At 39.9% G+C, this 7963-nt stretch overlaps 2 long non-coding RNA genes across 2 annotated transcripts; both read right to left on the bottom strand.

The window, feature by feature from the left end:
* Positions 1–259: 259 nt before the first annotated feature.
* On the bottom strand, positions 260–2951 carry LOC131986916 (uncharacterized). The gene is made up of 3 exons (XR_009395720.1): positions 2121–2951; positions 1777–1911; positions 260–1139 (listed from the first exon to the last, which is right to left on the bottom strand). It is a non-coding gene; the product is annotated as an uncharacterized LOC131986916 (long non-coding RNA).
* A 3246-nt stretch (positions 2952–6197) lies between these two features.
* LOC131986327 (uncharacterized) lies at positions 6198–7290 on the bottom strand. The gene is made up of 3 exons (XR_009395693.1): positions 7175–7290; positions 6966–7043; positions 6198–6303 (listed from the first exon to the last, which is right to left on the bottom strand). It is a non-coding gene; the product is annotated as an uncharacterized LOC131986327 (long non-coding RNA).
* Positions 7291–7963: the final 673 nt, after the last annotated feature.

Below are 7963 nucleotides of genomic sequence, written 5' to 3'. Positions count from 1 at the left end.
GACCGAAATACTGAAGTGTCCAGCAATTTCAAATAAATCATCCTTACGGCAACAATCAATTTGCTCAAGGGTAGGATTTTCAACAAACTCTTCCAAATTGAACGGGGCCATTTTCGCACACACCAAACAATTCGCTATTAAACAATATAAATCTTTAGCATTACGGGAATAAGTTACATCCCGGACGAGCCCCCATTTATGTTACAACCCAGTTGGGGTCTAGGGAAAAGGGAAGGTAACACAACGCTGGTGTACTCAGGCAAATACAGATTTTTATTGAGTAACAGCAAAATAAAACAAAGGTAACGAAAGGAGAACCTTCTTCAGGCTAGATACAAGTGGTATAAGGTGAGGCAATGAACAAAGGGTGGAGGGTGGCGCCAACTCATAAAACAAACAAACTAAAACAATCTTCCTAACTCGCTTTTCCCCAAAACTATCTTTCTAATTAAAACACAACAAACAAAGGAACTCTGGTTGACTACGCTGGTTTACACTACACAAACAAAAATACAGAAATGCAACTACCCATAAACTAGTGAAACTAACAAATGTAATAATCGAAGTGTGGTGTGAATAAATGTGAAAAAGAAAACCTAAGCCTAATACCCAATAAACAGTTAACAATAACAATTCGAGCCTCAATTTCTCAGACACACACGGTTCTCAAAATACTTTATAAGAAAGAGATACACAAGGCCATACAAAGATAAAAGAGGGCCGTCCACAGCCGCACGAAGCTGCTCTTAAAGCCGAGCTGGAGGCAGGTGTGGTAGGTGATTGGACGCCAGACGAATCGAGCGGACAGAGGGCGGAGCCAGGGGAACACTCGATCCGGCCTTTGGTGGATCTCTGACGGAGGCCGTGACACTGCTGCGGTCCTAAGAGACAAACAGAGCAAAACCCAAAACACACACAACGTACCCCAAGGACGTAACATATACTTTATTAAATTATTGGTTACTTCTCCAAATGCAACTATGTCAGTGTTTAAAGGCAATGTAACACATGAAATGCCACACTGTGAATTATCGAAGAAAAACAAACCAAAAAACACCTCACCCAGTTTGTCAGTGGGGGCCCAGATCCAGGGGGCTTTGCCATGTAACACATAGCACAATTGTTGTCCATATCGAACACTAAAATATGAATAAAACGAAATAAAATAGTTAATACCAACATTTGCGGGCAAAATAACCCATTAAGCTCATGGTATGCATTAGCTGAACAACAATACAACTCCAAGTACTGCAAAAACTAAATAATTAGTTATTTTTTTGTCATTTAATCACAAATATGTAGAAACCCAAATATTTTGAAACCCCAGCATGTTCTGTTGTTGCGGTATGTATTTAAATCAGCTCTTAACGTGCATTATACACTGTGACAATACTAGTTCCATAGAGATCCCCTTCATCTCTCCTTTAATTCCCTGTATCTCAGTGCAGATCCTACTTCCAGCCCTCCATGACTCATCTGAATCATGTGGTTTCTCCATTACGGCTATCCCTGTTGTCCAGATGTGCGTCAACTTTGCCTCTCTGCATCACTCCCGAGCTAATCATCCATTTGCCTTCCCTATTCACCTGCCACAATAACCTAATAGATCACTTGTTGTTATACTTCCCTGAAGCATTATTGAAATGTAACTAAATGTTACTCCATGAGCTCATATAATAATTATAAGATGATCTAACATTATATATTATTAAACTTCTAGATTTAAGATTTTGTCTTTGTAAAGAGAGAGAGAGAGCTTGAAGAGACAAACTATACCTCGCCTACTAGCCACTGGTGAGGTCGAAGTGTACATAGATCACTGTGGTGGATGATCAAACTGTTTCCTTTTGTCTGGGAAGGAAGTGCAGAAACCACAATCTCTGTGTTTCTCTTTTTCCACAATGATGTGAGCTGCGGGTCATAATTGTAAACCAAACACAATACATAAATGGTTAAACACATGAAATTCAACATGTTGCAATTATTTTTCTCTCATTTTATATATATATATATGTCCCTTGTATTTCCTCTTTCATCTGTCGACTTTGCAAATTTGTATCGATTCAAATTGTTAGTTAATTTTAGTTGGGAATAACATAGCCGTTATAAATGAATAATACCTTTTGTTCTGGAGTTTGCAGACTTCCTTTGGAAAGACTCCTCTCAAGGGGAACACTTGATGTCGATTTACTATGTTGGGAGAGTATTTGAGAACAGGCTCTTTCCATCGCCTTTGCAGTTTTTCTGTCATTGTTGACCAGGTGAATGGTGAGGGGTGTACTTGTTGACTGCCGTTGGTCACGGAATTCTTTTATAGTTTTTACAATCACTTCTGAGCAAGGTTTCAGGGGGAAGTTGCAAATCCCTGAACTCAGGGCTGGAATGGCTACAGAATCAAACTTCTGGTGTTCAACAACCTCACAGATGCTCCAAACTGCTTTTCTCAATTCTTTCTCAGCAGTGGAAACCATAGCAGTTGATGGATTTTTTGGAAGGCATGGGCCAACTGCATGAATTATTTTTCTGCATGGCAGATTGCCAGCATTGGTAACAACTGTGTCACCGGTCTTCAGCTTACCAAACTGCAATATATTCATCACACTCAGCCTGAATTTCAGGCCCTCCAGCTGTAGTCAGGGCCCGTGCAAGGCCGCCATGATGCTGAAGTTGCACATTGGCAGCGTTGACAATAGCATCTGCCTGAAAGGTGGTGAGGTCAGCTCTCCATACACAGACTTCCATGTTTGTTGATAAGTGTAAGGAAAGCCCCTTTAGGGGTGACCTTGGCTCTTGGGACTCTGAAGAATCAACCTATTAACAGTATGACATAACATCATTATGTAGCCTAATTTAATATGGCTTAATTTCAGATGTTTCTCTCTTGGTTTTATCCTGTTCCGTTTTATTTGTTCAATACAGTACTCTATAATGTTGTACTAGACTCACAATTTATCTGAAGGAATAATTTTCTGTTGTATTCATTATTTTTCCAATAATTTTGTAGAAAAAGATTGATGTGAGGATATTGAATGTGTTGTAAATACACTGAAGTAATAGATAACGAAAAAGGTGCTTTCCAATCATGTCTAATTGTTCTAATGTAGCAGAATTGTTGAATAACAGTAGCCATAAAACATGACAATCACGATAGAAAAAATTAAATTGAAGCTTAAAACTTGTATTCATTTAGTTTCTTTGTTTGTTTTGCAATTTTTCTTTTGCTAGTCATAACTGCTGAATATGTGTAAGGTACAACAGAATTACAATAACGGTACCTTCTTAGTCATTTTTTTAAAGGTGAATGGTTTTTTGATTGCAGTGACATATGTCCCCCTCTTTTTCTGCTTCCGCTCTTTCCATTTTTCTGTTTCCACCCTGTACGTCTGCAGGAAGACATAGTAAAATTATTATTAATTAAAGTTTGCTTCATAGCCTTTTTCAGTTACACTGACGGGACTGTCAGAAAATTATAGCAGATCCATTTACACTGAGCTGGGAGAAACTGCTGCTCAATGTCTTCAGTTTTGAGTGTTCTATGGGGAGTATGACTCGCTTCCATAATATGTAGTAGATGAAAGATAAGCATTTTTACAAGTCACTAAGTTAATACAATTAGAAAGAATACATACTGTCAATTGAAAAAATTAATCTGTTAAAAAGAAAATTACAAACCTTCCTGTCACAGTTTTTGAGTCACTGTACTCCCTGAGTAGTGCAGTGTGGGTGGTCTGATACTGCTATACAAAGTCACCAAGTCGGGTGAGCCTCCTGGATCCATATCTTATATGTTTGAGGTCCCACTGGTTCTTCTCCATGATGCCTTGTGTGTTGTTATCTCTTGTTATGTTCTAAAAGGAATTTTGAAAAAAAAAAAAAAAAAAATCAGAGGGAATACAGTGCATGTTTGAGTGATGGCAATCCCAAAAGTTAATACTTGTCATGCCTCCTCCCCCTGCTCCCTAGTTTGTGTGTGCAAGCCTGATTGCTGATGGGAGACTGTTGTGCTGGAGCCGGAGCCTCTCAGCTGCTGCTCATCTGATCATCACCCACACTATTTAAGATCCTGGGCCACAATCAGTCAGTGCTGGATTATAGACTCTATACAGTTAGTCTCTAGCTCTCTTAACATTACCTGCTTGTATTCCTGTTTTTTGTCCTGCCTTTTGAGACCTAACCCTTTTTCCTTTTTGCACCCCAGCAACATCCTCCGCCCGGACGCCAGCCTACACCTCCAGCCCGATCCCATTCCCTTCCTAGTTTCCTACCCACCTGCATCTGCCGACGCCAGTCTCCTCACCTTACCATTTACAATAAACACTCGTTACCTGACCACTGCCTCTGCCTCCTTCCCTGCTCCTGAGTCCACCAAACCCGGCCCTGACAATACTAGAACATTTATATGAATTACCTGAGTGGGCAACTTGTGCAAGCGATCAAATTTTCTTCGATAGGCTTGATATGGAGGGGTCACGCCATGCCTTCCAAGATCACCTTGAAATGCATAGACAATAGTGCATGTTATAGTGAGATATGATCTTGATACTACAAGTATATGGATGGATGGTGATGGTACTAACCCAGCATTATTCCTGCCCACAGTGCAGCGTGTGGAAGATAATACCGGGTGATGTGCTGCATTAGGCCTTCGTAGAGGTACTCATTTGCCTCTCCAGCCACATCCAGCGGTGCATTTCCAACCACGGTGTTGTAATGACTTCCGAAGTCATTCTTTCCTGTAGGTCGCTGCAAATAAATACATTTGAGTTATGGATTGTAATTGTGCAGTATTTTAACTGTACAATGTTCTACAAAACCAAAGTTTTACCTGAGAATAATCTGAGGCGATTTTGGAGTCCTGGGAGGCATCATAACCAGAATTTTTTTCAGCAATACTTGCAGATTATTGAAATGTTTCTCCACGTTTCCACCACTGCATGGACTTGAGAACACAACAGCAGCACTCTCGACCACTTCATCCAGTTCCTTTAGAATGCTTGCTGTTGTCATGAGGCCAAACACATGCATGACGAGTCTGTAGTGTTTTGGAGCACTGCAAGAAATATTCAATTAAGTCAGGAAATAACTACTCAAATGATAAAATTACATACAGTAGAAATAATTTGTTGACGTTTTAGCTCAGCTTACTATTTCTTGCTGAATCCTTTTGCATTCTTCATCACATGACTGAGGCAGCGATGAAGAATTGGAATGGAAAAGTCTTCCTCTTTTCCATTTCCTGTTGCGATTTTGTAATAATCGTTTATGGTGTCATCCAGGTTTTTTCGTGCAAATGACAGGCAGATTGCCTGCATGAGCACAATGGACCCATCACAGACCACCATGCCAGCTTTCCCCTTCCTCCCACAGAACCTATAAACATCTGTCAGGAATGCCTCCAGGAAGTATTGGACAGATGCTGTTGAGTGGTCACATGTGAAGTAGGTAGCAACAGGTAATGGGGAAGACCCTTTGTTTGGGTTCCTCACTACTAGTTCATACACATAGTAGGGTGCTGAATGTTTGCTGTTCTTCAGGATGCTACCTGTAGCAACCAAATACACAATATCGTCCTTGCATCGGCTTGTAAAAACATCAATGCTCTTCCTTGACCAGAGAAGAACTCCTTTGGGATGCATAAACACTTTTTGGAGCACTTCATCCAGGGCATTGGTTTTTTCTTTTACCATTGCTTGCAGGCTGAGCAGTTCATTGTCATCTCTGCGAATCCTCTTCCTTTCTTCCCAGGATATTTTTCAAGACATTTGCTTTGGGTGCCTCGTCCCTAGTCCCAGATTCTAGTGTGTCCTCATCAATTGCATTCAAATTGTCCAAATACAAGGGCCTGGGCAACTTGGGCTGCAGGTTTTTGCCAAGTCGTTTCCTTTCATCCCCTCTTACAGGCCTTCTTTTTATTTCCTGGCTATTGTGACAGCTCTCATGTCCATTGAACTGCACAATAGCCTTCAACTCTTCATCACTGTCGATGCTGATTTCCACCGTCACAGGACAATCATTAAATCGACAGTAGCCCTGGCATGAAAATTCTCTTGAGCCCTGTTGACTCCTAACTTTCTTGAGGGTGTGCCTCTTGAATCCAAAAGAGCAAAAGGAAAAAATTGATCGTATTCCTTTTGCAATGACACTTGTCCACTGCAAATACTTAAACCCTCTCTCTCCCCTTCTCAGTTTCAGTTTTTTCCAAATTTTCTGGTCAATGAAAAAAACCGTTTGTCCCCTGGAACTTTGCGTCGGAAAAAAATTGACTGTCTTTTCATCAGAATTACTTGATAGCTGGCCTGAACCCTGTGATATGTAGGAAAACAATCATCAGCAATATTGATCATAACAACACAACCCAGTCCAAGAAATACATTTTTACATTAATATTCTTGCATTTAACAAAAAAAAAACGGTTATAAGAACTCATGCCATGCACAGAGTGATATTCTATTTCAATGGTCCAGGAAAATGAACAGAAAAAAATGTAAACATGAAAATCATTTTCAGTAATTAAGGACATAACCTCTGCAGTGGTTTATTCTCCCTCTCCAGAAGCCTTGGTCCAACCCCCTGACGCTGCATTAACTGTGTCCAACATGTTGCTACTCTATGCCCGTTTTGTCATTAGTAATGTCCACACTGTGCCCTCCAAACAACATATTAACCTTTTCGCCCAACTCTCCAACATCAACATCAACTTCACATTGATTGATTGATTGATCTTTTTTTGTTTTCCTCTCTGCGTTTGTCATGATGTCTGAATGAATGAATATTCATTTGGGGTTTTTCATTGACTATTTATAGGCATCTATGGGCATGACATGAAGTAACCAAAGCTGCGACACATTTAGAGTTGATTGTGATTTATAAAGGGAAACTGGCATAGGACGTGGGAAACTTTGAGTTTAGCAGCTCCATTCTTTGTCCTTCCACAACAATGTTTTACTCAGAGTGTAATAACCAACCTGTGACGGTGATTGTGTCTTTTTGACAGGGCCAGGAAGGACATCGGAGTCTACAGGTGATGCCGATGTTGACTTGTCCTTTGGCGAAAATAAAGTTACATATTACAGTCACATAGGGACAGACGCAGAGAAGATAGGAAAATAATATACAATTTAATTATTCTAAGTCTGTACATAAAATGGTTCATTGCTTGATACAGAACAAATACCTTTTGTTTGTCATAGGCTTTTTTAATCCTGTATCTGTTGTTGGATGTACTTGGAATCCCTAATCCACTGCAGACTTTTGCCCAAAAAAACATTTTCAGGGCGGAAGAATGAACGACCTGGCCCTCTCCAGAGCTCTTCTGAAGCTCTTTAACTTCAGTGACATTTTTGTTGTTGCGCTATAGGACGTAAAGTACTGGATTGTTATTCATATCAAAGTCTGACCAAAAGTCTTTTGGTAAGTTAATAGAAAATAATTTAAATATTTTATTTTTTATAAAATATACTCACCTTTCCAAATATCCTGAAAGTGTGAACTCTGGACAAGTTGATGCATGAGTGAGGGGAGAAGAGACAAAGACTTTAGCAATTAGCCTCATGTTCCACACTGAACAAAGATCATTATGGAAGTAACATTTTTCTAATCACAAACATAAGCTGGGTATATGCAGTCAAGACCTAGGGTAGTAGTAATCTTTTAATGTTCAGGCGTTTCTTATCATGCACTGAGACATAAATTTATGTTATTCACGAGTAATAATACATGTGTGCGCACTCACGGAAATGTGTGACTTCACACTATTGACCAAACAATTAATAAAAATAGAAAGGTGATTAATAATGTGAAGCTCAAACACATGCTTGGTGCATTAAAGTGAAGTCCTGCCCAAGGATTTCACAAAGTGAGAGTGAGTGTGGGTATGTTGTCACATTTAAAGGGACGATTTACGACAACAATACAAAACTAGAAAATGTCCTCTGGGGAAATTCTGAAAGGGCCACGGGGGCTA

This window comes from Centropristis striata, chromosome 15, assembly GCF_030273125.1.
Source record: "Centropristis striata isolate RG_2023a ecotype Rhode Island chromosome 15, C.striata_1.0, whole genome shotgun sequence".
In the NCBI taxonomy this organism is placed as follows: Eukaryota; Metazoa; Chordata; class Actinopteri; order Perciformes; family Serranidae; genus Centropristis; species Centropristis striata.
The sequence above is the reverse complement of the archived record's forward strand: the minus strand, read 5'-3'. Positions and strand labels throughout refer to the sequence as shown.